Raw genomic sequence first — 23,240 nt, 5'->3', positions numbered from 1 at the left:
AGAGTATAAAGAGATGGCAGAGAAGATACACATATTTTTCCTTGAGAAGACCATGTATTTTGTTTTCTTAACATTCAGGACTAATTTTAAAGAGACAAGGTTATGCTGAACTATTGCAAATGCTTCCTGCAACTTTAAGATGCAACTATTAATGGAGGGTGCAGAGCAATAAATTATGGTGTCATCAGCATACAAATGAATGTATGTCTCTAAAAATCCTTTGGGAAACACTGTGCGGGGCTTGCATGATTTCATAACCCCCGCATTTTCGTAGCAAAAAATCACATATCTTAGCAGAAATTTGAAAAATTTTGCATTAACTTCACACAAGCGCCATGGGAACGTTATGAAGTGACGTAATTATGTGACGTGAACATCACTGAAAAGCTGCAAACAGTTTTTACAAGTTCCTGCAATTTTTGCAAGTTCCCGCATTTTCACCGCATAAAATTGTATAAATATCCTGCAATATTCCATTGCATAAATGCATATTCCATCGCATTTTTTAAGAAAACATGCCGCAAGATCAAGGATTTTTGCCCACAACAATCACAAAAAAACTCAGCGTTTTTCTGGAAGGACTGATGGTTGTGGAGATGTGGAAAAAGATCTTTATCGGCACAATCTGCAAGAACCTGATTGACAATGGTCAATGTGACTCCATGCCCACAGGGAAGCTCACCTCCTTTGTATTGATCCTCTTCTGAATGCATTTCTCTGTGGCCAGAGACACAGACACCATGCCTGGTGATGGTTTCTGCAGACCACCTCTGTCTTTTAGATGAATGAAATCATGTGCAGCACCATCAGATGTCAATGCCTTTGAGCAAGGCAAGCAGGTGATTTTCTTTTTCATCTTCGTTAACACAAATCCTGTGATGTACCCACAGAGCATAGTGTCTGCCTGCTTCAAAATGTTCTCATCCCGGTCTTTGAGTTGCTTGATTGGGGCTTTTCTGAGGATTACCGCTGTTCAGTACATCAAAAGCTGCATCTACAGTGCGCACAAACTGCACAGGTGCAGCCCAACCCTTAAACTCATCCAACTTCAAGCCTTGCTCCCAGAACTCCATTGCATCTGCCACACTGCTGTGCTGCCATTTGAACTTTCATTTTTTGCTTCCTCCACTGTATATGAGCCATCTTTAGCCTGTTTCCCAGTCGCAGGCCTTCTTTCTCTTGAAGTTCATTGAGGGCTTCAATGTACTTCCACTTAATCTTACTTCCATCTTCTGTCTTAAATTCCAGTGAAGATGCAAAGGCATGCCAAAGAAGCTTTAGCATGTGGCATTCATCCAAGAACACATGTTCTTTATGTGCAGGGTCCTCAGGATGCAAGAAGTAGGGCTTCATGTTGTTGATCTTTAGGTCAGCGCCAAGTTCCCTTATCATGCTGTAATTGGACAACAAATACTGAAAGATTAAAATATAATTATGTTTGTTGAACCATACTGCTCTAGATGCCATTGAAATGTGTTTTCAGTCTTATATGAATGTTATATTATATGTTAATGTCATTTTAAGAAAGGACATGGATCAGTTCATTTCTGTTTAATTTGATTGTTACTAAAATTACTTCACATACTTCCATAACAATGTTGGCAAAATGATGTCTACTATCAAATGAGGATGTCAAAAACAATTTTGAATATTCTTCAGTAAAAAATTAAATGCGTAAAATAAAAATGCCATAAAATGCTTAACTGTATATTTGTCAGGATCCGTCAGAATCATGAGTTAAATTATATCTAGTCTTTGTGTTCGGGGTCCTGGCAGTACCATGTTCTATGTGGGAAATGCGTGGTTTTAGTATTGAATTATTCTGACCACGCATTTCCCGGGTCTCGTCACTTTTTTCCCGCTCCCTTACTTGTCATTGATTTCAGCTGTGTCCCTCATTAGTTCTCCCTATTTATTTTGTCCTTGTGTTTGCTGTTCTATGCTCGTGCGTCTTGTTGTATTCCTCGTCGTGTTCTTGTATTTTGCATCTTTGAGTATTTAAGAAGATTTAGTCTTGTCTGTTATATGTAGTGTAGAGTTTATTGTTGATTTGTTTAGTTTAGAATTAGTTTAGTGTTGCGTTCATCCTGTCTTGTTTTGCCTTCTCTTGGATTTTGTTTTCCCGTTTTGTGAAATAAATCATTCATTTCGTGTCACGTCTGCACTTGGGTTCATTCCTCTGTTTATTCTTCACAATATTCAGATTTTGCCACCATTATAAAGCTTGAGTCTATAAGACTGTTGAGTTTGTAGGAGCATACTATTGTCCAGCATTCACCAGTAAGCCTCTAACCTAACCCTGTGAATATTGTAGCCTTTAATTTCTCCTTTTCCTTTCTTTACTTAACTATATGTTTTTACTTTATTATTTTACACACATTTGTTAACAGCAAGTTGCCAGCAAGGTACTGTATGTTCTTAAGTACAAAGCTGATGCGTGTCCCAAACTGGTCAAGCAAAAAAAAACCTACATTAGAGTCCTTGGTGAATTCATTCTCTTTAAAATGAGCACTGCAAAGACGAGATGATGTTGTTGGTCTCCATTCCTTCCGTCTCATGTTCACCAACCATTGTTTAAGTCTTACTGCTTCATGTTTACCTAAATTAAAACTGACTGAGAATATATATATTTATATAAATGTTTAAAGGGGCCATGACATGAAAATCTGACTTTTTCCATGTTTAAGTGCTATGATTGGGTCCCTAGTGATGCTACAGATGTGGCCTTTAAAAATGCGCGTCTCTGAAAGCAGAATGCCGCGAGCACTTCCGAAATTCTGCGAGATCCCGCAGAAGGGGGATTCGGTGGGGGACGCAGGAAATAAAAAACCTGTAGAGGGCAGTCGTGTTTCAAGTAGGGCATACTGACGACAATGTGTGCTCGACTTTATGCTTTAAGCATACTATATGATATTGAAGTAACATGACAGGAATTCTCGGTGCTTTGGCAGTAATTTGATGTCACATGCAAGCTTTTTGACACGAAGTTTTCTTTTGCCAGTTACATAAACAGTCAAATATTCTTCATAAAAATCTGACTTAAACGCGGATCATTCGTCTTTTTTTGTGTACACTTACAGTAGAAGAGACGTGATGATAACGGAGTCTTATAACAAATTAATTCGCGAAGACCTTTGAAGAAACCGAGAGCATTTGCGCAATATCATTAACTAGTTTATCTAATTGTACATTTAGTTCATTTTTGCATCTGAACGTTTTTAATAGCCTGAACATGGTTGTAATGCGCTTTTCTGCATTACTGTACTTTTTATATTATCATGTTTTCCTTTACATGGTATGAAACTCGATATAAAGTGTGCAATGATGTTGAATACATTTGTATAATGTGTTATATTTTGTAGTAAGTAAATAAAATCATGTTGTAAGTGCAAATATTCAATTCGAGGAGTTTCTGAGGTGTTTGTCATCGGCAAAAGGCGCAGTTTCTCTGTTGCTGATTAAAACCCGTTGGCTATATGGGATTTTTTTAAATTAACATTTGTTCTACTTATTATTTTATTTTTTGCCTACATTTACTCAAATAATATCAATGTAAAAATAGTAAGTAAATCATAGTTCAAGTTAGGCGTAAAACGTACATTTTTTTTAAGTTGATGTTAAATACAAATAATATTAATTTGAAGAAAGCAATTATTACAAGTTTAAAAACTTAAATATATAATTCTGACATTATCAAATATATTGATTAAAATAATCTGTAAATTAAATACTTATATTATTAAGGCGTATACATCAAATAAAATATGTACATTTTAAACCAAATATCTATTTCTAGTCATTAATTTTGGTTTGTCTAACTAAAAAAAAAACACATAACTGACATTAAGTTAATTTAATCATTTATTTTAGATAGCCTACATTTACAAAGCCACTGAATCATTTTTACAGTGAATACATTATGATCTTACGGTATTATTAAATGCATATAAATAAAAATATGTAAAACTAAATAAAGGAGATGTCATACACGGACTCCATGAAAGCATACGTTTCTTGTTCGGTCCACGTGGGGTTAAACGGTCACAAAGCCTATTCTCCATAAAAATCCGACTTAAATGCGCATCATTTGATTCATTTTTTCTGTGCAATTAGAAGAGACGTGATGTATAACTGAGTCTTATAACAAACCTCTATTCGCGTAGACCTTGAAGAGACCGAGAGCATTTGCGCAATATCATTAACTAGTTTATCTAATTGTACATTTAGTTCATTTTTGCATCTGAACGTTTTTAATAGCCTGAACATGGTTGTAATGCGCTTTTCTGCATTACTGTACTTTTTATATTATCATGTTTTCCTTTACATGGTATGAAACTCGATATAAAGTGTGCAATGGTGTTGAATAAATTTGTATAATGAGTTATATTTTTGTAGTAAGTAAATAAAATCATATTGTGAGTGTAAAAATTCATAAATTCGAGGAGTTTCTGAGGTGTTTGTCATCGGCAAAAGGCGCAGTTTCTCTGTTGCTGATTAAAACCTTTTGGCTATATGGGATTTTTTTAAATTAACATTTGTTCTTCTTATTATTAATTTATTTTTTTGCCTACATTTACTCAAATAATATCAATGTAAAAATAGTAAGTACATCATAGTTCAAGTTAGGCGTAAAACGTACATTTTTTAAGTTGATTTTAAATGCAAATAATATTAATTAGCAGAAAGCAATTATTACAGTTTCAAAAACTTAAATATATAATTCTGACCTTATCAAATATATTGATTAAAATAATCTGTAAATTAAATACTTATATTATTAAGGCGTATACATCAAATAAAATATGTACATTTTAAACAAAATATCTATTTCTAGTCATTTATTTGGGTTTGTCTAACTAAAAAAAACCCACATAACTGACATTAAGTTAATTTAATCATTTATTTTAGATAGCCTACATTTACAAAGCCACTGAATCATTTTTACAGTGTGTACATTATGATCTTACGGTATTATTAAATGCATATAAATAAAAATATGTAAAACTAAATAAAGGAGATGTCATACACGGACTCCATGAAAGCATACGTTTCTTGTTCGGTCCACGTGTTAAACAGTCACAAAGCCTATTCTCCATAAAAATCCGACTTAAATGCGCATCATTTGATTCATTTTTTCTGTGCAATTAGAAGAGACGTGATGTATAACTGAGTCTTATAACAAACCTCTAATTCGCGATTTCGCGTAGACCTTGAAGAGACCGAGAGTAGGCCTGTCGCGATAAACGATAAATCGATTAATCGCAAGGTAAATAAAATGAGCTCGATCATTTTTTTCGGCCGCAATAATTCACATTTGCATGCTTGTTTGTTTTCCTTGTCTCTCTCTCTCTCTACCAAAGAGACTGGATGACCGCTCCGTGCAATGAGTGACAAGGAGTGAACCCTCGTCAGTCATTTGTCAGTCGCATGATCTGTGTGGAGAGGGGGGACTCCTGGTGTAGCCTATCACAGTAGGAGTACTGAGGAGGATGAGCGCCGCGTGAGAAGTGTAGCAGGAGAAAACACTAGTTGAGACGAGAGTTGGAGAAAAAGATGGATTTACTAGAGGCTGTTTACACTTTTTCAATTCAATTTAATTCAAATCACTTTATTCATCCCCATGGGGCAATTAAGAGACACAAAGAGCAGCACATTCCACCACATACAATACAATACATCACCAGTACATAAATATATATAACGAGAGGGCAAGGGATATGAGGTCAATGCATCAATTTTCAGTCTATAGAAAGATTTGTGAGGTATGAGGGCTGAGAATTTAAGAGCTGAACAGCTCTAGGGACAAAGGTCACCTTCCTCCTCTGGGTCTTACACGCCTGACAGCGAAGTCTACGTCTTGAAGGGAGCCATTCAAACATTGGAAACACAACATGTGATGGGTCACGAAGAATCCTCCAGGCGGTCTTCAAGGTCTGCTGTTCACATAAAGTAGACAGATCTCTCAAGGGGTGTCCAATAATTTTGGAACATACTTTGACAGTTTGATGTAAACGATTCCTATTTTGTAGACTAATAGAATAGAACCAACAAGTGAAAGAAAAGGTTATCACACTTTCAATAAATGAATAATAGAATGTGGTCAGAATGTCCTTGTTTACATCAAATGATCTTAATTTCCTGAGCAGGTACTGCCGCTGATGGCATTTCTTCAGAATTTCCTCTGTGTTGGACGAAAACTTCAGCATGTTATCAAAAATGGTCCCAAGATATTTATATTCCTCCACAACCTCTACTATTTTTTCTTGAATAGTGGTGTTAACTGCCTCAGCCAACTGCATCTGCTTGGAAGAAAAGGTCACTATCATCTCCTTGGTTTTATCCACATTCAGCTCTAAACAGGACATTTCACACCACTCCACAAACTCCTGCAGAGCTGAACTGTGGTTGTGGAGGGAGCCTGAAAGCAAAGACAAGATGACTGTGTCATCAGCAAATTTAACTACACTTGTCATTAACATGCGTTTTTATCGATCGGATCACAATGTTTTACGTCTTTTCTGACTTTTCTGACACAAGGTGAACAGTGCTTTCATTGATAAACTAAAGCGGGTGATCTCCGCAGTTTCATTTTGCAAGCGTGTGAAAGTTGCGCGATCTTATTTCATCAATTGCGCTGAAAATTCAGAGAAAGCTCTAACATATACATGTAGAAAATACTGTGCAGCATGTTTACTTGCTTAACAAGCAGTGGACATAATATTAGTTTGCGTCCATATAAACTCATAATTACTCCCGCTGGCGTTCAAATGACAGCGGAGAGACTCGCCCACCGTCTCGACAGACCACCCCCTCACAGTATTCAGCACAGAAGCGGTCGAAAGTGGACAAAAGAGACGGATTTAAATACCAGGTGTAAACGTGATATGTCTCTCTCGTCCACTTGTGATCTGATCAAAAACACATCTTAATACCAAGTGTAAACAGCCAAGTTTCAAAACCAAACGCTACAGCTGCAGTGTGGGAGTACTTTGGATTTAAAGTTTATAGATCTTTGAAAAGGTGTATCTGCATTATTATAATGGCCCCGGAGCATCAATGTTATCGTCTATCGCGATAAATTCTGAGGCAATTTATCGTCTAGCAAAATTTGTTATCGTGACAGGCCTAACCGAGAGCATTTGCGCAATATCATTAACTAGTTTATCTAATTTTACATTTTTTTTGTGATTTGTGAATTCATGTTCTGCTTGCCCCAATTCCAAATATTCTGTTGTATTCCCATTTTTTGTTAAACCGAGTATAACTCCCAAGCTAAACACCTACAAAACTAACCGTTTTGTCCAGTCTTAACAGTGTATGATATTCAGCTCGTCTTGATTTAATTATTTTATTCCGCCGAATGGAAAAAAATCCATAGGCTATCTGAATGAATGGGATTCATAAATTAAGTACAATAGTCTATACGTGCGTTAGTGAGACCTGTCGGCAGTTCACGTTTGCCAAAACATGAAAAGAAACGCGCTTTCAAAACATATTGCGAGCAAACACAGACGTCTTCATCCGGACGGGATTACATTTCTCAGAAGACCTCTGAGTTCGGCGAAAAACAGTAGGTAAAATGCTCTGAAATTTACAGATTACAGAGGTCGTCAGAGAAAAACACAGACATGGCCGATTCAGACGGGATTAAAAACACAGTGGACCTCTGAGAAGCATGATTTTCTCAAAATGATTTTTGTCGAGGGTGCCCCGCAAGCACGAGTTTGAAGCCTATGAATGAAAACGTTATTATTCGCTTTGCGCCAAACCCTGTTGCTGAAGGAGACGGACCGGAGCTCCGGCAAGGTGTGTTGTGGACCCGAGGAGGCAGAGCTGCGCTCCGGTGCGCTCCGGCCCAATTTAACCTATTACTTCCACTAACTGAGGTATCCTTCCTCCTTTGCTGTCTGCCTGGTATGATTTTATTGGTCATCTAGGAATAATTTTCACTTTATCTTACTTAATGGGGCGCAGCGCAAACCCGTTGGCCCGTGACAACACACTACCGCGAGATCTATTCAAAAGCATACTGTAGGCCTCCTGTCTCGCGGTGCTAAGACGTCCCATGCCGCCCGATCGGGCTGCGTGGCGCCGCAAGTCGTCAAACGAGCGCTGAGCATTGAGTCAAATAAGACACGCGTCAGAAAATTACAGAGGTCCGGACGGCCATGCCCTTTTTTTGCCTCAAAATGCAGACAAATAATGTTTTTAGTAAGGCATGTTTGTTAAAACTAGTTACATTTCCTATTTAAACTAAGTTCCCGGCTTAAGCTTATAAAGACCCCGCAACTACAGCTCCTGAGGGGGTGCTCTCACTATTCACATGTAAATAAAATGGTTAGAAACCGGTTTTTCTGGTTCTAATTGCAGGACTGTGCGGGGGGAGGGCATTCCGTTTCCATGTGGAGACATTTAACAAACACATTTGATATACACCAAGTTCCAGATTACAACAAAAACCAAAAACACATCACGTTTGATAGCAGTGCACGTAGGCCCTACTTATTTGAGTATAATGATAGAGTAAGTATTATGTTGGACACTATTTTGGATATCAAATTGTCCTTTTCTCCAGACAAATAAAACACTGATGTGCATGTCTATAGATCTTATCTAAAGAGTCATTGCTATCATTTTCACTTTTGTGTTGGGTTAATTCCCTGACCAGACCTCTGTCATTTTCTTATGCTCGTCTTATAATTTGACTCAACGCTCAGCGCTTGTGTGGCTTCTTGCTGCGCCGCGCAGACCAATCGGCATGTGACGTCTATAAGCAGAGGTGGGACAAAGTCATTGTTATGCAAGTCACAAGTAAGTCTTTGCCCTCGAATCCCGAGTCAAGTCGAGTCAAAGATGAGGCAAGTCCCAAGTCGAGTCAAAAGTCAAAGCCAACAAGTCTCAAGTCGAGTCCAAAGTCCTACCATTTTAGTTTCGAGTCATGTCAAGTCCTCTTACCACAGAAATAAAATGCATGCTGTTGACAGGTGGAGGGAGGCCCCTATACTGCATTGCATTTTCAAAAGATCAAATATGCCATGATGCCACCATGGCTGAAAACTCGCTCCACTGTAGCACTAGAAGCAGGCACTGCCAAGGCTACTTGAAAGAGTGAAGGAAGAGTGCCCAGAACAAAATGGCATTCTGTCCTTCTGCCATGTCAATGTAGTGACTTAGCTGCAGTGGTATAGATCAGTGGTGTAGTCTAGATTTTTGTAGTGAGTATACTGTGATTTTTCCCTCTCATCCTTATGCTCACTCGTCCCAGCGCGACACCTCATAAGCACCACAACACTCACAGATGCATACAGTATGGATCTTCATGTAACTAAGAGCATTCTGAAAGTGTACTCATGAACACATAAACTGAATGTGTTATCAACATGTCAGTTTATTACAAGAAAAAAAAGACTTTAACAGCCAATAGGTTTACAGCTGGGGAAACTGGATTGATTTTTAGACTGGTTTAGTGTTAATCAACATCTAACTCAGGGACAAAAGTTACTTAACTGTTAATTAAAATTAAATTAACTGTTTACAATCTTCAATTCGTGGCAAACACGTGCATTGAAGGTGAAAAAAATATCCACTCCTTCAATAGCTATTATCTGACAACTATTGATAACATTACCATGTGTTATTTAATGGTGTAAATGTTTTTAATTAATACACATTTAAGATGACCATGAATTAAATCTTATTTGCATAGTCATTGATATAAAAGCTTATTTTTGCATATAATATAAGCATTGTCTAAAACTGAAAATAGGCTTATACTTAATTATTATTACAAGACCATCTAGCCTAATATTTGCAAGTCTGAACTGAACATCAATGCAGACATGAATTTCCTCAGAGAAGTTTAAGATCATATACATCTTGAACGTAGATATATAAATGAACACATAGAAGGGAAGTTTAACACTGTGAAGCACAAGCAAGCATGCAGAGCAACTGAAGGCAGCTAAAAACCATCAGGATATAATCACAGGCTTATTTTATTGCATTTTATTGCATTCATTCTTGAAGATATGTTTTTAACTGTATAATGATTAGATTCCCTGTGTTGCACTGGACTTCTGCTAAGCTTGAACTTGAAAACGCGATGCATCACGTGCGCGGTACAACGCTTCATCCACCGTAGCGCGCCTGCACGGAGTTTAAATGTTCATATTTTGGCTTGAACATTTTATTGCATTCAGTCTTAAAGCCTAATAAACAGTACCTGTTGAAGTCATTAAAGTTAAATAAACAAATAAACAAAAGAAGAGAGAGTGTGCAGCAGTGTGCCCAGGATGGTAAAATAATTATTACAATGTATTCCTAATGACCAACACAAGTCTTCTGCATACTGACATGGTTTGAAATCTATAGGTATTTGATTCTTTGGTTTTCTGATGTATTAAAATTCATATATGTAGAGCAGGGAAATAAGAAGCTTTTTTTCCTGGGGTGCATGCCCTGGAAAATACTTATATGGACCTCGGTATTTATAAAATCATGCAATGCGGCGTGTTTGTCTTTACAGTTATGAAATTTATTATTTTAAACACACATTTAACAAAGTATATATTGTAAGTGTAAATATTCATAAACTCAACACTTCGGAGGCGTTTTTCTAAAGAATAATGTTTAAACTTTATTGGTGGTGGTTGAGAATAATTCCTCTTTCCATATGTAACGCATTTTAACGCAATATAAATGTATCATATTGTTATTCTTAATATATAAGAATACTAATATATTTTTTACAACATTTATAACATATATATATATATTTATATATATATAAAGATGCTTAGTACAATAGCTTTGCTTCATATAAGTTTCTGTAATAAATCATTAAATCAATCATAAAACGTGTTGACAGTGGCAAATAAAATGCTTGTTAATTTAAACAAGGCAGAAAGGTGTATAAAACAGCTTTAATTAACAATATCTGAATTGGCTCTTTTGCACACTTCTAATTTTCTCATGTCATAATTTATAATTATTAATTAGATTGAATATAAAGAAATTTTGAAAAGTGTTGAATGCGAACGTGTAAGATATCTGGAAGGCGATGCGGCGTGTTTGTCTCTACAGCCACATGTTATAAAATTTATTATTTTACACACACATTTCACAAAGTACATATTGTAAATATTCATAAACTCAACATTTCGGAGGTGTTTTTCGTCCGCAAAAGGCACAGTTTCTCTGTTCGCGTCAATTATTTTGGTTTGACCAACTAAAAAAACACATAAGTGACATTAAGACATTTTATTAAGTTACTTTAATAAATTATTTTAGTGATATTCTATTTTACAATAATATTTTTTACAATTATGAATTACGTAGAAACACTGACTGCATATGCGCAAGAAAGGTAGCCTATTATTAAAGATTTTATAAATATAAATATGTAAAAACGAAATAAAAAGATATCATATGCCAACTGTACAGCCCGCATGGGTTTAAACGCCTTTTTTCTAAAGAATAATTTGTAAACTTTATTGGTGGTGGTTGAGAAGAATTCCTCTTTCCATATGTAAAGCATTTTAGCGCAGTATAAATGTATCATATTGTTATTCTTAAAATATAAGAATGCTACTATATTTTTTACAACATTTTTAACTTTAAAACATGTCTTTTTTATACCACATTAATCTCTTTAAAATATTGATACTTTTAGAAAAACTGACAATTATAAATATTATGAACAAACAATGAAACGGTGTCAAAATTCGACAACACAAATAATTAAGATATTCATTGTAAATAGAGTCGCGTTTATTAGGCTAAAACTAAATTCTCTGTTGCACTTCCTATAAATTCAAATTGCACGTATCTTGATAGTTGTATGCGCTGTTATGCTGGCAAGAAGGGGTTGACATATCACTTTGCTGTTTTAATACAGTAGCAATGTAAAATATTCAGCAATGCCTTTATTAACTTCTGGAAACAACGGCAATGCAATATTTTTATGCGCCACCTGGTGGATATTCTGTGAAGCGAAACACATTAAGGGAAAATGGAAAGTAGCCCCCCCGAAAGCACTTGCAGAATGCTGCGAGACTCTGCGAGACGAATTGGCGAATGCCGCGGGAGAAAACGCGCATTTTTAAAGGCCACATCTGTATCAACCTAGAAAATTTGAAAAAGATCAACCCAGTAACTTAGTTTTGGTAAACCATTCTCTACAAGCACATGCAAAAATAGGTCGTTGAAATTTGGCTCTCCTTATGATGTCATAAGGAGCTCTTATTATAATAATCCAACCCCTTAATCCAACCACAGCACTGCCATTTAGTGCAGAGAGAAAATAATTCACAGAACAATTGAGTTTCAATTTCAACAAACCACCATCATTGTGATCAGTGTTTGCACTTGATCTGCACATGTGCATTTTAGAGGACACACCCAAAACGGCACATTTTTGCACACACCTACAAAGTGGCAATTTTAACATGCTATAATAAATTATTTATATGGTATTTTGAGCTAAAACTTCACACATGTGCTCTGGGGACACCAAAGATGTATTTGACATCTTAAAGTCCTGTGACATGGGCCCTTTAAATTAGATGCAAGATTGAGAAATGGACAATGCAAACGTAAAGACATAAGTACACAAGCAGGGTATTAATGTAACACATGCAATAAAAAAAGATTTTATCACGTCTAATCATTAAAATCAATTGCATCTGAAAAAGGGACTGAAAATAAAAAGTAGATTATTTAGCTAATTCGGGTGTATTTAAATTTATTGTAATGTTCATCATTTTATTGTTTATGAATACTATTATCTTTACTCTTATGTTTAATCTGTTGATTCAGATTATTATTATTCATTTCAATATACATGTTTTTGGTGCAGCAATAATCATGTTTATAACAGAAAAATCACTAACCTTATAATGTCACTGCAAACAAATCTATAAAATGTCAGTAACACTAACGTAATGAATTTTTAAAACAAGTTCAATCAAGTCCAAGTACAGTACAACCTTTGCTTTAGACGACATTATATGTTTAACCTTTAATTTATAAAATACAAAAAAAATATCTTCTACTAGCCAACGATCTCCTGCTATTAACGAGGCTTGTTGTCTTTTAGCTAACATTAATGCTATAGCTAGACAATAACATTTATTTACTAATTAGCTTATAAATTTAACTTACCGACAAAAACTCGAAGAAGTACCCGACATGTCAGATTGGTTAGGACATTCTACTGCAGAACAACCCATTATGTCGGTGTGAAATTATATTAATTATACAGATGTGTAAAGTTCTTGAGTAATTTTATTTGATTACTGTACTTAACTCTTTCACCGCCAGCGTTTTTAAAAAAAGTTGCCAGCCAGTGCCAGCGTTTTTCATGATTTTCACCAAAGTTTAATGCCTTCCAGAAAATTTTCTTCTTTAAATATATATACATACAATATACCAAATGAAAGAACAGACCCTCTGCTTTCAAACAAAAAAAAACGTTTCATCCTACCTTAGTGGTTCTTTTGCAATCAGCTTTTGAATATGGGTAGGTTTCTGCAAAAACACCACATTTTGAGCAAAAAGAGATAATTCAATTTTTGTGACGGACTTTTCATAGAGATCCCATTCAGAGCGATCTTTAAAACAGACACGGACATGCAGCAGCTTGCCATAGGGCAATACTTCCGGGTTTAAAAAGTTGCGGAAGGGCGCCACCTGGTGGATAATAGCGATATTGCGGAAAGACGGAAAATCTCGTCATTGGCGGGGAAGCGTTTTCTCTTAATTGACGAGATATCTCGTCAATGGCGGTGAAAGAGTTAAGTATTATTTTTGGGGATTTTTATTTTACTTTAGTACAATTAAAAGTCAATACTTTATACTCCTTACAATTTTATTTACAGTCAAAAAGTACTTATATTTTAGAGATCTATTTTCCCTTTCTCTATCAAACCGATTGAATTGCGCTGATGGCCAGTTTAATTTAAATGTTATTTATACTGGAGCCTTTGGACCACACTAAGGAATTGGCCAACAGTTCATCTGATGATGATTTTTTTCGCTTCTTTGAAACCGACAACACACAAAGTGTGACACGTTCCCTGCTATTTGTAACTCTCTATCAAGACTAGTACCTTGTTCACACTGTCAGTCCAAATCTGATTTTGGTGCATATCCAATTTGATGTGACAGCATGACGTACCTGAAAAGCTACACAAATGCGATCAGGGCGGTCAGACTGAAATGGATTTCCGGAAATGCGATTTGAAAAGGATTTCAAACCACCTCTGGATGTAGCCTGAAACGGATTAGAAAAAACAGATTTCATGTGGTTTTTAGCCGTTCACATGTTCTAAATGTGATTGGATTCCTATCGGATATGCACCAAAATCGGATTTGTGTAAACATGGTCTAATACACCTCTTCCTGCATCGGATGCCTGTGAGAGGCTTGATAGAGCTTGAAATTTAAAGGGTGGTGAATTTGTCGATTTTATTGTTTTATACTGTTGTCTGATGTCTACTTATGATGTTCGCATGGTTTTTACATTCAAAAACATCAAAAGCAATAAGTAATACACTATTTTGTAACATGGATTAGTGGCTGTCTTGAGAAATGGTTCGTTTGAAGGGGCGGGCCGCATTGAAGACTTGAACGTAAACACCCACTGCTATGATTGGACAGCTTCATTTCCCGTCATTACATGTAGGGAAATGTTTTAAAAAACATTATTGTGATAAAAATAGCAGCCGAACACAAATATGTTTGAGCCACAAAAGATTCTGGGTGCTAAAGATGATACACACAAATGACAATACGTATATTTAAGTAGAAACAAAACTCGACGTGACTAAATTACCGTATAAAACACAGTAAGCGTGCATCCGAATCTAAACTGCGGCTGATAAATCCTTATCAATAACTTGGTATATTTCTATTGTGCTTGTGAGGTTGCTTTTACATTCACGTAATGTTAAATACCACAGTTATATGATAAAAATAAGCTTTGTTGAGTGTTTGACCTTTCAAACACAATTCGCCTAAATTACCGTATACAACACAGTAAACAGGCATCAGAATCTAAACTGCAGCTGATAAATCCTTCCTTATAACTAACTTTGTATATTTCTACCTTTAAATTACAGTCGTATTGTTAAGTGTTGTACCTTTATTAATCGTTTAATGTTTTTAGTAAATTAAAACAGTCAAACAAACGTGTTTAGACACGGATGTTACAACAGGACATATCAAGCGATCTCTTCTAACAAAGCAATAGTGAAACGCAGTAACTTAAATAAAGTAAAATGTCTTACTGTGTATTATACTGCTGTGTTGCTTCAATCACAGTCTCTCTGCAAATCCAGCATCGACTTCTTTCCAAATAAATCCGTGTACACAACGTTTACAAACACTCCCCACACGAGCTGGAACTTCTTCAAAAGCAAACTTTATCCACGCATATTGCTAATGTTATGTTTCAAGCCTCCGAATTGAAGTATTTAGCTTCTGTGTTGTTCCCACGCGGTTCTTCCACAACCGAAAATGCGTTTCCATGGTATCATAACAGATCACCGCGTCAAAATAAAAGTCTCTCAGAAAAAATGTATTTAAAAGTCATTTTGGTTACATTTGTCAATCTTTAAAGACATGTTTACTCGTTGAGACACACGTGTGTCACACGAAGCTGTGGGCGGGGCTACAAAAGTAGACTTGTCCTTTCGGTTATGGGGAGGTGTTTCAATTCTACTTTGACGTCATTGATTTCCGAATTCCTCACTGGAGTGTTTAGCTGGCTTGGTGCCAAAAACGGTTATATTTCAGTAGCACGGACGTTTTCAGTTCTGAAACTTGCAGGATGTTCATTTAAGTATGATGACCTCTTATATAACAAATTATCAAGTTAAAATTTAGTTTTTGACTCACCGCTCCTTTAAGTTAAATTCGAGGTTTTACAATTTTGAGTAACATGTTGCATACTGAAAAATGCGGAGATCCGTGACAATGACACAGATAAATGACCCTAAAATTCTGTGACTATACCACGGAACTTTGTGAGATCATGTTGGAAATTAGGTAGTAGTCTTATAGTTTGATAATGAAATACAATTAAATACAAACAGTTGTAAAGGACAAAACCTTGTATGTGGTTCATTCACTTCATGTTTTTGAAGATTAAAAGCGTAAACAAAAATCTCCAGTTTTCATTCTTCCCGTTACTTTTACTTTTGTAATACTCAACTACAATTTTAATTTCGTACTTTTTTACTTTAACTCAAGTATGATTAATCCGGCATGATACTTTTACTTTTAATTGAGTAAGATTTACACTCAGTACTTGTACTTTCACTTGGGTAACATTTTTGAGTACTTTTTATTTTACACCTCTGTAATTATATAATTTAGATATTAAATTGAAAGCCCCAATCTTCTGAGTCCTCCGAAGATCCCGAGAAAAAGTCTGTTGGTGCTTCAGTGACTACTTTGCTCGGCTTAGATAGCTGTCAATCACAGCTCTCAATCATGACGTCACACCACCCTTTTTATAGCATTAAACCTCTGGGGTCTAAGGGGTTTTTAGGGCCCTGGGGAAGTTTTGACATGCACTGACATTTGTGCTTTTTTCAGTTGCTTAAAAACATATTAATGGCAAAAGTCTCATAACACTGTGTTCATCACAAACTGGGCTACAATATCATATAATCAACATGTATGTACATGTTTGTATTTTTGAAAGAAAAATGTTTATGCGTGGTTTTTGTAAAAGCAAAATATTTAAGTCACTGATATAAGTCCACAAAACTCATTCTAAACATGTTTTCCCAAGACTTTTCGGAACAGGATCTAGTAATCTAGAGTTTTTTCTTCGAAATTATGTGAAAATCATTCTGCCTACTCATTTACATAAAGCAAGATATTGATTTACAATTTCTAAGACACTTTTGCTTGGGAAAGGCTGTATGCGTGGAGGCGGGAAAGCTCCTGAATAATCAGTGATTGACAGCTGAGGAACAAAAGAGTTGAATAATGAGCCACATAATGAGCCTTGTAGGAATGTTCAACAGGAATGTAACTTTCTCTGTAGTAAAACCATGATAAGGTTTACTTTTCAATATAATGTAAATACACACACACACACACACACATTATATATATATATATATATATATATAGTAGCCTTATCATGGTAAAGGTACTGTTTGGCCATCTTAAAATGAACACAGGGTTAGTGTTTGGTTGGCCAGCGAGATGTTTACTTTTGTGCAGTAAAAAGCTCAAAGAACAACTGCCTATCGTTGTCTGGACTCTTATTTGTGTTTTTGTAATCATTATAGTAGAAACACAACAAGGGACACGCGTGATAAACTTATCAATGTTTGTTTACAGCCGCCGCCATTACCTCACGTGTTGATCATGAAAGCAGTGAATGTGTGCACACGTGAGTCATCCTGTGTTTAATAAACTTGCTCTGCGGAGATATGCGCTTAGACGCAAATAAATAAGGATTGTACTGTTTGCAATCGCGTATTTTATAAGAATACCAAAAAGCGCGTCAAGTTTCCTGACTCGTGTGTTTGTGTATGTGCGTTCCAATCGCGTGATGTGTTTGACGGAAGAACAAAAAAAACACTCGTGTCTGGAGATACTGACACACATATGCAAGTAAACAAGGATTTAGATGTCATGTTTGATGAGTTTGGATGAAACAACTCAGCATAACAAGGAATAGAGAAACTGGGTTGAGGATTGCCTATCCATTCCAGGAGGCACGAGTTATGCATATGGATGTTTCTGCTCGTTCAGTTCAGTGGCGCGGGGGTGTGGCGATCTCATCTCATTACAGATAATGAGGTAACAGGAGAAAGACGGTACCTCTCATCATTGTCATACAGTTTACACCGAATGACAATATCTGTTTTCAATCTCACATCATTTAAAGTAGACATTCAAAGCCTTATGTAGACATTTATCTTTTGTTTCTATGACAAGTATTCGTTAAGTAAGGGATAATGTAGAGGCAGCCGGTAGTTATCGGGAAATAAGCCCCGACAGTGTGATCAGGACCCGACGCGAAGCGGAGGGTCTTGTATCACACTGAAGGGGCTTATTTCCCGATAACTACCGGCTGCCTCTACATTATCCCGCTTATTACACGGCTACTTGTCACATAAGAAAAAAACTGGACATGAATATGAATTTGAAACATTTTATTGGCATATTTGTTTTAAATTAACATTTTTATCCTTCCGCGAAACTTTGCACAGATGCATAAAATGATCGTAATACCTTATTAAGATCCTCTGCTTCATACTTGTCTGTCTCCATTTTTTTCTCTTTTAGCCAGTCTTTGAGAAGTTTTAATGCCCATTCTGTATTTTTTTGTGTGTTGGCTTCGTAGCTGTCATGCTCTATTTTGTCAAGGTCAGTCTCAGTAAGCTCTCTGTGTCTTGTCGTGGTTGTCCAGTGTTTGTCACAAGATGGCGCCAAACAAACAGTAATCTTTATTGGCGCGGAGCGATCTTTCTCGTAAAAGTAGTACCGGCTATGCGTTATTATTTTGGAGCGGTTATTATTCGAAAAGAACGAACCTGCAAATGTCTCAACTGACCAATCAGAATCAAGCATTCCAGAGAGCCGTGTAATAAGTTACAGTTAATTTTTCTGACGCGTTTCTGAAAGGACTTTCACTGAGGGAGAGAGAACAAAATACGTATCATGTTTATTTTCTTAATTTTGCGAAAAGCACAACATTCTGTTTTTATTGGGAGTGGACAGAAAAAAACTAGACACTTTAATGTTTTAAATGATGTATAAATCATATCTGTATGTCAAAAATCAGCAGAGTAATTTAAGTCTCTTTGCGGAGTGACTGAAAAATAAACAGTTTGCGGCGCCCGCGCCACAGTCGACCCCAGAGTGTTGAATAACTAACTTAAAACAAACTTATTTTAAAAACAAATACTTAAATTTACATCAGGGTGATAAAAACTACAGTAAATGACAGGAACCAGCTCCGGAAAAAAGATAATTAAAGGGTAATTAAATTGTTTACTTGGTCTCAAGTCCCACTGAATAACAGGGGGGAGGCAGGGTTTATGACTTGTACTGGGACCAGTCACTGGGGGAGCACAAGTTCCGAGAAAATGAGAAACAACGTTTTTTTTTTCAAAATTTGTGATTTTCGTTTTATTGCAGAATCTGTTAGTTGAGATCACGAGGAAGCCTCTCCATGTTTGAGATAGCAGTTTATGTATATTTAAAAGCGTACATTTTGCGGTTAAAATAGGCTTGTTTTTCCAGAGATTCTAGCGTGCAGCGGGGGGCGTCATTGTCTGTGTGTATATTTACATACTGGAAAGTTTGTGTTTTGGCCTCCGCCCCCAAAGGGAACAGCATAACTACTGAATAAGGATAGTTCGCCCAAAACTGAAAATAATGTTATTAACTCTTTCACCGCCAGCGTTTTTAAACAAAGTTGCCAGCCAGCGCCAGCGTTTTTCATGATTTTCACCAAAGTGCCTTCCAGAAAATTTTCTTCTTTAAATAAATAAACATACAATATACCAAATGAAAGAACAGACCCTCTGCTTTCAAACAAAAAAAAAACGTTTCATCCTACCTTTAGTGGTTCTTTTGCAATCAGCTTTTGAATATGGGTAGGTTTTTGCAAAAACACCATATTTTGAGCAAATAGCAAAAATAATTCAATTTTTGTGACTGACTTTTCATAGAGATCCCATTCAGAGCGATCTTTAAAACAGACACGGACATGCAGCAGCTTGCCATAGGGCAATACTTCCGGTTTTAAAAAGTTGCGGAAGGGCCCACCTGGTGGATAATAGCGGTATTGCGGAAAGACGGAAAATCTCGTCATTGGCGGGGAAGCGTTTTCTCTTAATTGACGAGATATCTCGTCAATGGCGGGGAAAGAGTTAATGACTTACCCTTATGTCGTTCTAAACTCTGAAGACTTCCGTTCATCTTCGGAACACAGTTTAAGATGTTTTAACTTTAGATTTAGTCGGAGAGCTTTCTGTCTCCTCCATTGAAAATCTATGTACGGTTTCCATGTCCAGAAAGGTAATAAAAACATCATCAAAGTAGTCCATGTGACATCAGTGGGTCAGTAATATTGTGTTGAAGCATCGAAAATACAGTTTGGTCCAAAAATAGCAAGAATTACGACTTTATTCAGCATTGTCTTCTCTTCCGGCTCGAGCGTGAAGTCACGTGACTGTAGTGACGTGGCTGCACTGTTCCTCAGACATGTTTGCTTAGTTTTATTAATTTTTTTCAAACTTATAGCGTGCGTCTCCTCAGACTGTAAATGAAGCTCGGGCGCACAAAACAAAAGAACTATAAAAGAAGCTGGGGCGGAACAAATAACAGTCAGCCGCATCGTACGTCAGCTGCGCCACTGACTTTATTGGGTGCTGCAGTCGGATGACGTCAAAGTACCGCAAGAGCTCTTCAAGAAATCTTACGGAGTAGTTTAATTTCGACTCGCTCTCGCGGTACTTTGACGTCTTGCAGCGCAGCATGAGTCCAAACACACAGAAGTTACACAGAGATCTTGTATTCTTTATATAATTGGCTACATGTTTTGTCTATCAATATTTTCCATGAAGTCATTGGCTGATGGAGAAACGAGCGAGCGATTGATAACACCTGTTAAGCGTCACCGTCCCGTATACGGGACACCTAAGTTTACTTCAATATTGTTCAGGTAAATGTTAATCTATCAATACAAACTATATATTGTTGGAAAGGTCTAAGCCTATAGAATAGACATTTTAACAGTGTTTTATAAAATAAATTTTGTAGGGAGAGTAATTGATTCATTTATGAAGAGAGTGCGCCTCAAAACATTTATATCCTGCTAAATGTCACTGTCTCGCCAGCGGGGCGCCTACGTTTACTTCAGTGTTTTCCATGTGAATTCTTATCCAATTCTGACAAACTATATATCATTTGAAAGCTCTAAGGGAGTAGTTTCGATTTATCATCAGAATTTTGGGAAAGAAATGACATAGTGAGAGCCATTTACTAAAATGCCACAGGTCCACAGGTGGGCCCATGTTGTTATAATATATTGGTAACACGAAAACCCTATCTAGACATAAAATATCTTGACAAACTATATCATTGGAAAGCTCTGAGAGTGTAGTTTTCATATTTTATCACCATTTTGGAAAAATTATGAGAGAGTGAGAGTCAGTTTCTAAAATGTCACCGGGCCACAGGTGAACCCAGTTTGTTTTTACATAGTATAGCACTAATACCCTATTCCAAACCTAAACAATTTTGACAAACTATATATCATTGGAAAGCTCTGAAAGTGTAGTTTTCATATTTTATCACCATTTAGGAGAAATTATGAGAGATTGAGAGTCAGTTTCTAAAATGTCACCAGGCCACAGGTGAACCCAGTTTGTTTTTACATATGTATAGCACTAATACCCTATTCCAAACCTAAACAATTTTGACAAACTATATATCATTGGAAAGCTCTAAGAGTGTAGTTAACATATATCTTTACCATTTTGAGAAAACATTGACGTATGGCCCACATGTAGGCCCAATATGTTTTTACATTTTTCTAACACTAAACCCCCACCCCAAACATCTTGATAAACTATACATCACTGGAAAGCTCTCAGAATGTAGTTTTCATATGTCAAAGTCATTTGATGATAGAAATAATTTAGTGACCATTTTTTGTTACATGCCACCCCCCCATAGGAATGCATATTAATTTTCTATATTCATAACACTATACTAGTATAAATCTACAAAAATGTTGACAAACTATATATCATTGGAAAGCTCTTAGAATGTAGTTTTCATATTTCAAAATGTTTTAGCAGTAACAATAATGCAGTGACAGTAATTGATTAATTTATGACAAGAGTATGCAGCAAACCGTTTACACCTACTGGCCGTTGTTGGTAAAACCACTAAAACTGTGACACAAACCTCATTTTTTGTGATTTTACTTTGAAATTTGGATCACAACTGCTTGAGACATATGGCTTCATGTTTACATTATTACTTTTATTTATTAAAATAAATTTAAACTGCTATAACAATTTTTCTGTTAAATATTTTCACCTGCTTACACTTCAGTCAAAAACCTTCTTTAAAAAAAGATAAAGATTAGGCTTCTAGGCCAAAAAATGCCAGAGTTATATTAATTTAAAGAGAGATGCATTTCGATTGCAAAAACAAGATAATCGAGGGAGATCGATTAGTGTGCCGCATTTCTGTTATTTCGTTTTGAGTTATTAATCCAGCGTGTCATAAACAGCTGCGCCTCGCACACAAAGTAGAAATCCTCATGTATTTGTTCAGTTTTATGTTTTTCAAGCGAGCTGAGGCAAACTATCCCTCACGTTTAAAATATTATCAGCTGGATCGTGGCGCCTATCTCTGTCTCTCTCTCTCTCACACGTGCAGAGAGCTGCGCGCTCAGGCATCTGTTTAAAGTCAGGTCACTAAGTAATAATCCTGTTTATGTTTGTAAAGTTATATGCATTTCAAGCGATCGTGTTTAAAATGTGAATCGCGTTTTGCTTGCACTTAAACACTACTGCTTTGACACGTGTAGCCTTCTGCAGCAACACTAAATGCATTGAATTGAGTAAAGTGTGTGTGTGTGTGTAGTTTTCTTAAAAGTTATGCAAAATGATAACCAATGCGCAATTCGACACTGGGAAACTACAACTCCCATGGGCACTCCCTGCACTGAGCGCAACACACCGTTTGTGGAGACGACGCGCGCGCGCGCTCAGCGGAGCGTTGCCGACCAAAGCGCCACCTCCCAGAGAGCGCGAGAGGTGATGGATTTGCGAATGCACAAGAGGACGCAGTCTGAGCGCATGCACACTTCGGGAAAGATATAACAATTGCATGGAAGTGATTTGAGAGATATATATTGCGTGCACATTCTCAGGGCAAGAGCGGAGAGAAATTCAGCGCATACCTGAATGCACACGAAATCAAACGAAACCCACCAGCTGAGAGGTTCGCGCATCATTTTAATGTAGGCTACTTTGGGCAACAATAATGCCCTCTCAACATTTGTCATTAAAAGTTTTAAATCACTTTTAACAGAAAACATGATCAAGCATATAAAATACAATCTGCATAAACAAGTTGAAAGTAAAATTCATGTACATTTCTTGACTGCTTTTGTTAATAAATATTTAAAGTGGTTGTCGAGGGGTTTTGTGTTTATCTTTTCAGTTAATCTTCTACACCCCTGCTCC

This window comes from Paramisgurnus dabryanus, chromosome 10, assembly GCF_030506205.2.
Source record: "Paramisgurnus dabryanus chromosome 10, PD_genome_1.1, whole genome shotgun sequence".
NCBI classification, from domain to species: domain Eukaryota; kingdom Metazoa; phylum Chordata; class Actinopteri; order Cypriniformes; family Cobitidae; genus Paramisgurnus; species Paramisgurnus dabryanus.
This window is presented reverse-complemented; position numbering follows the sequence as displayed.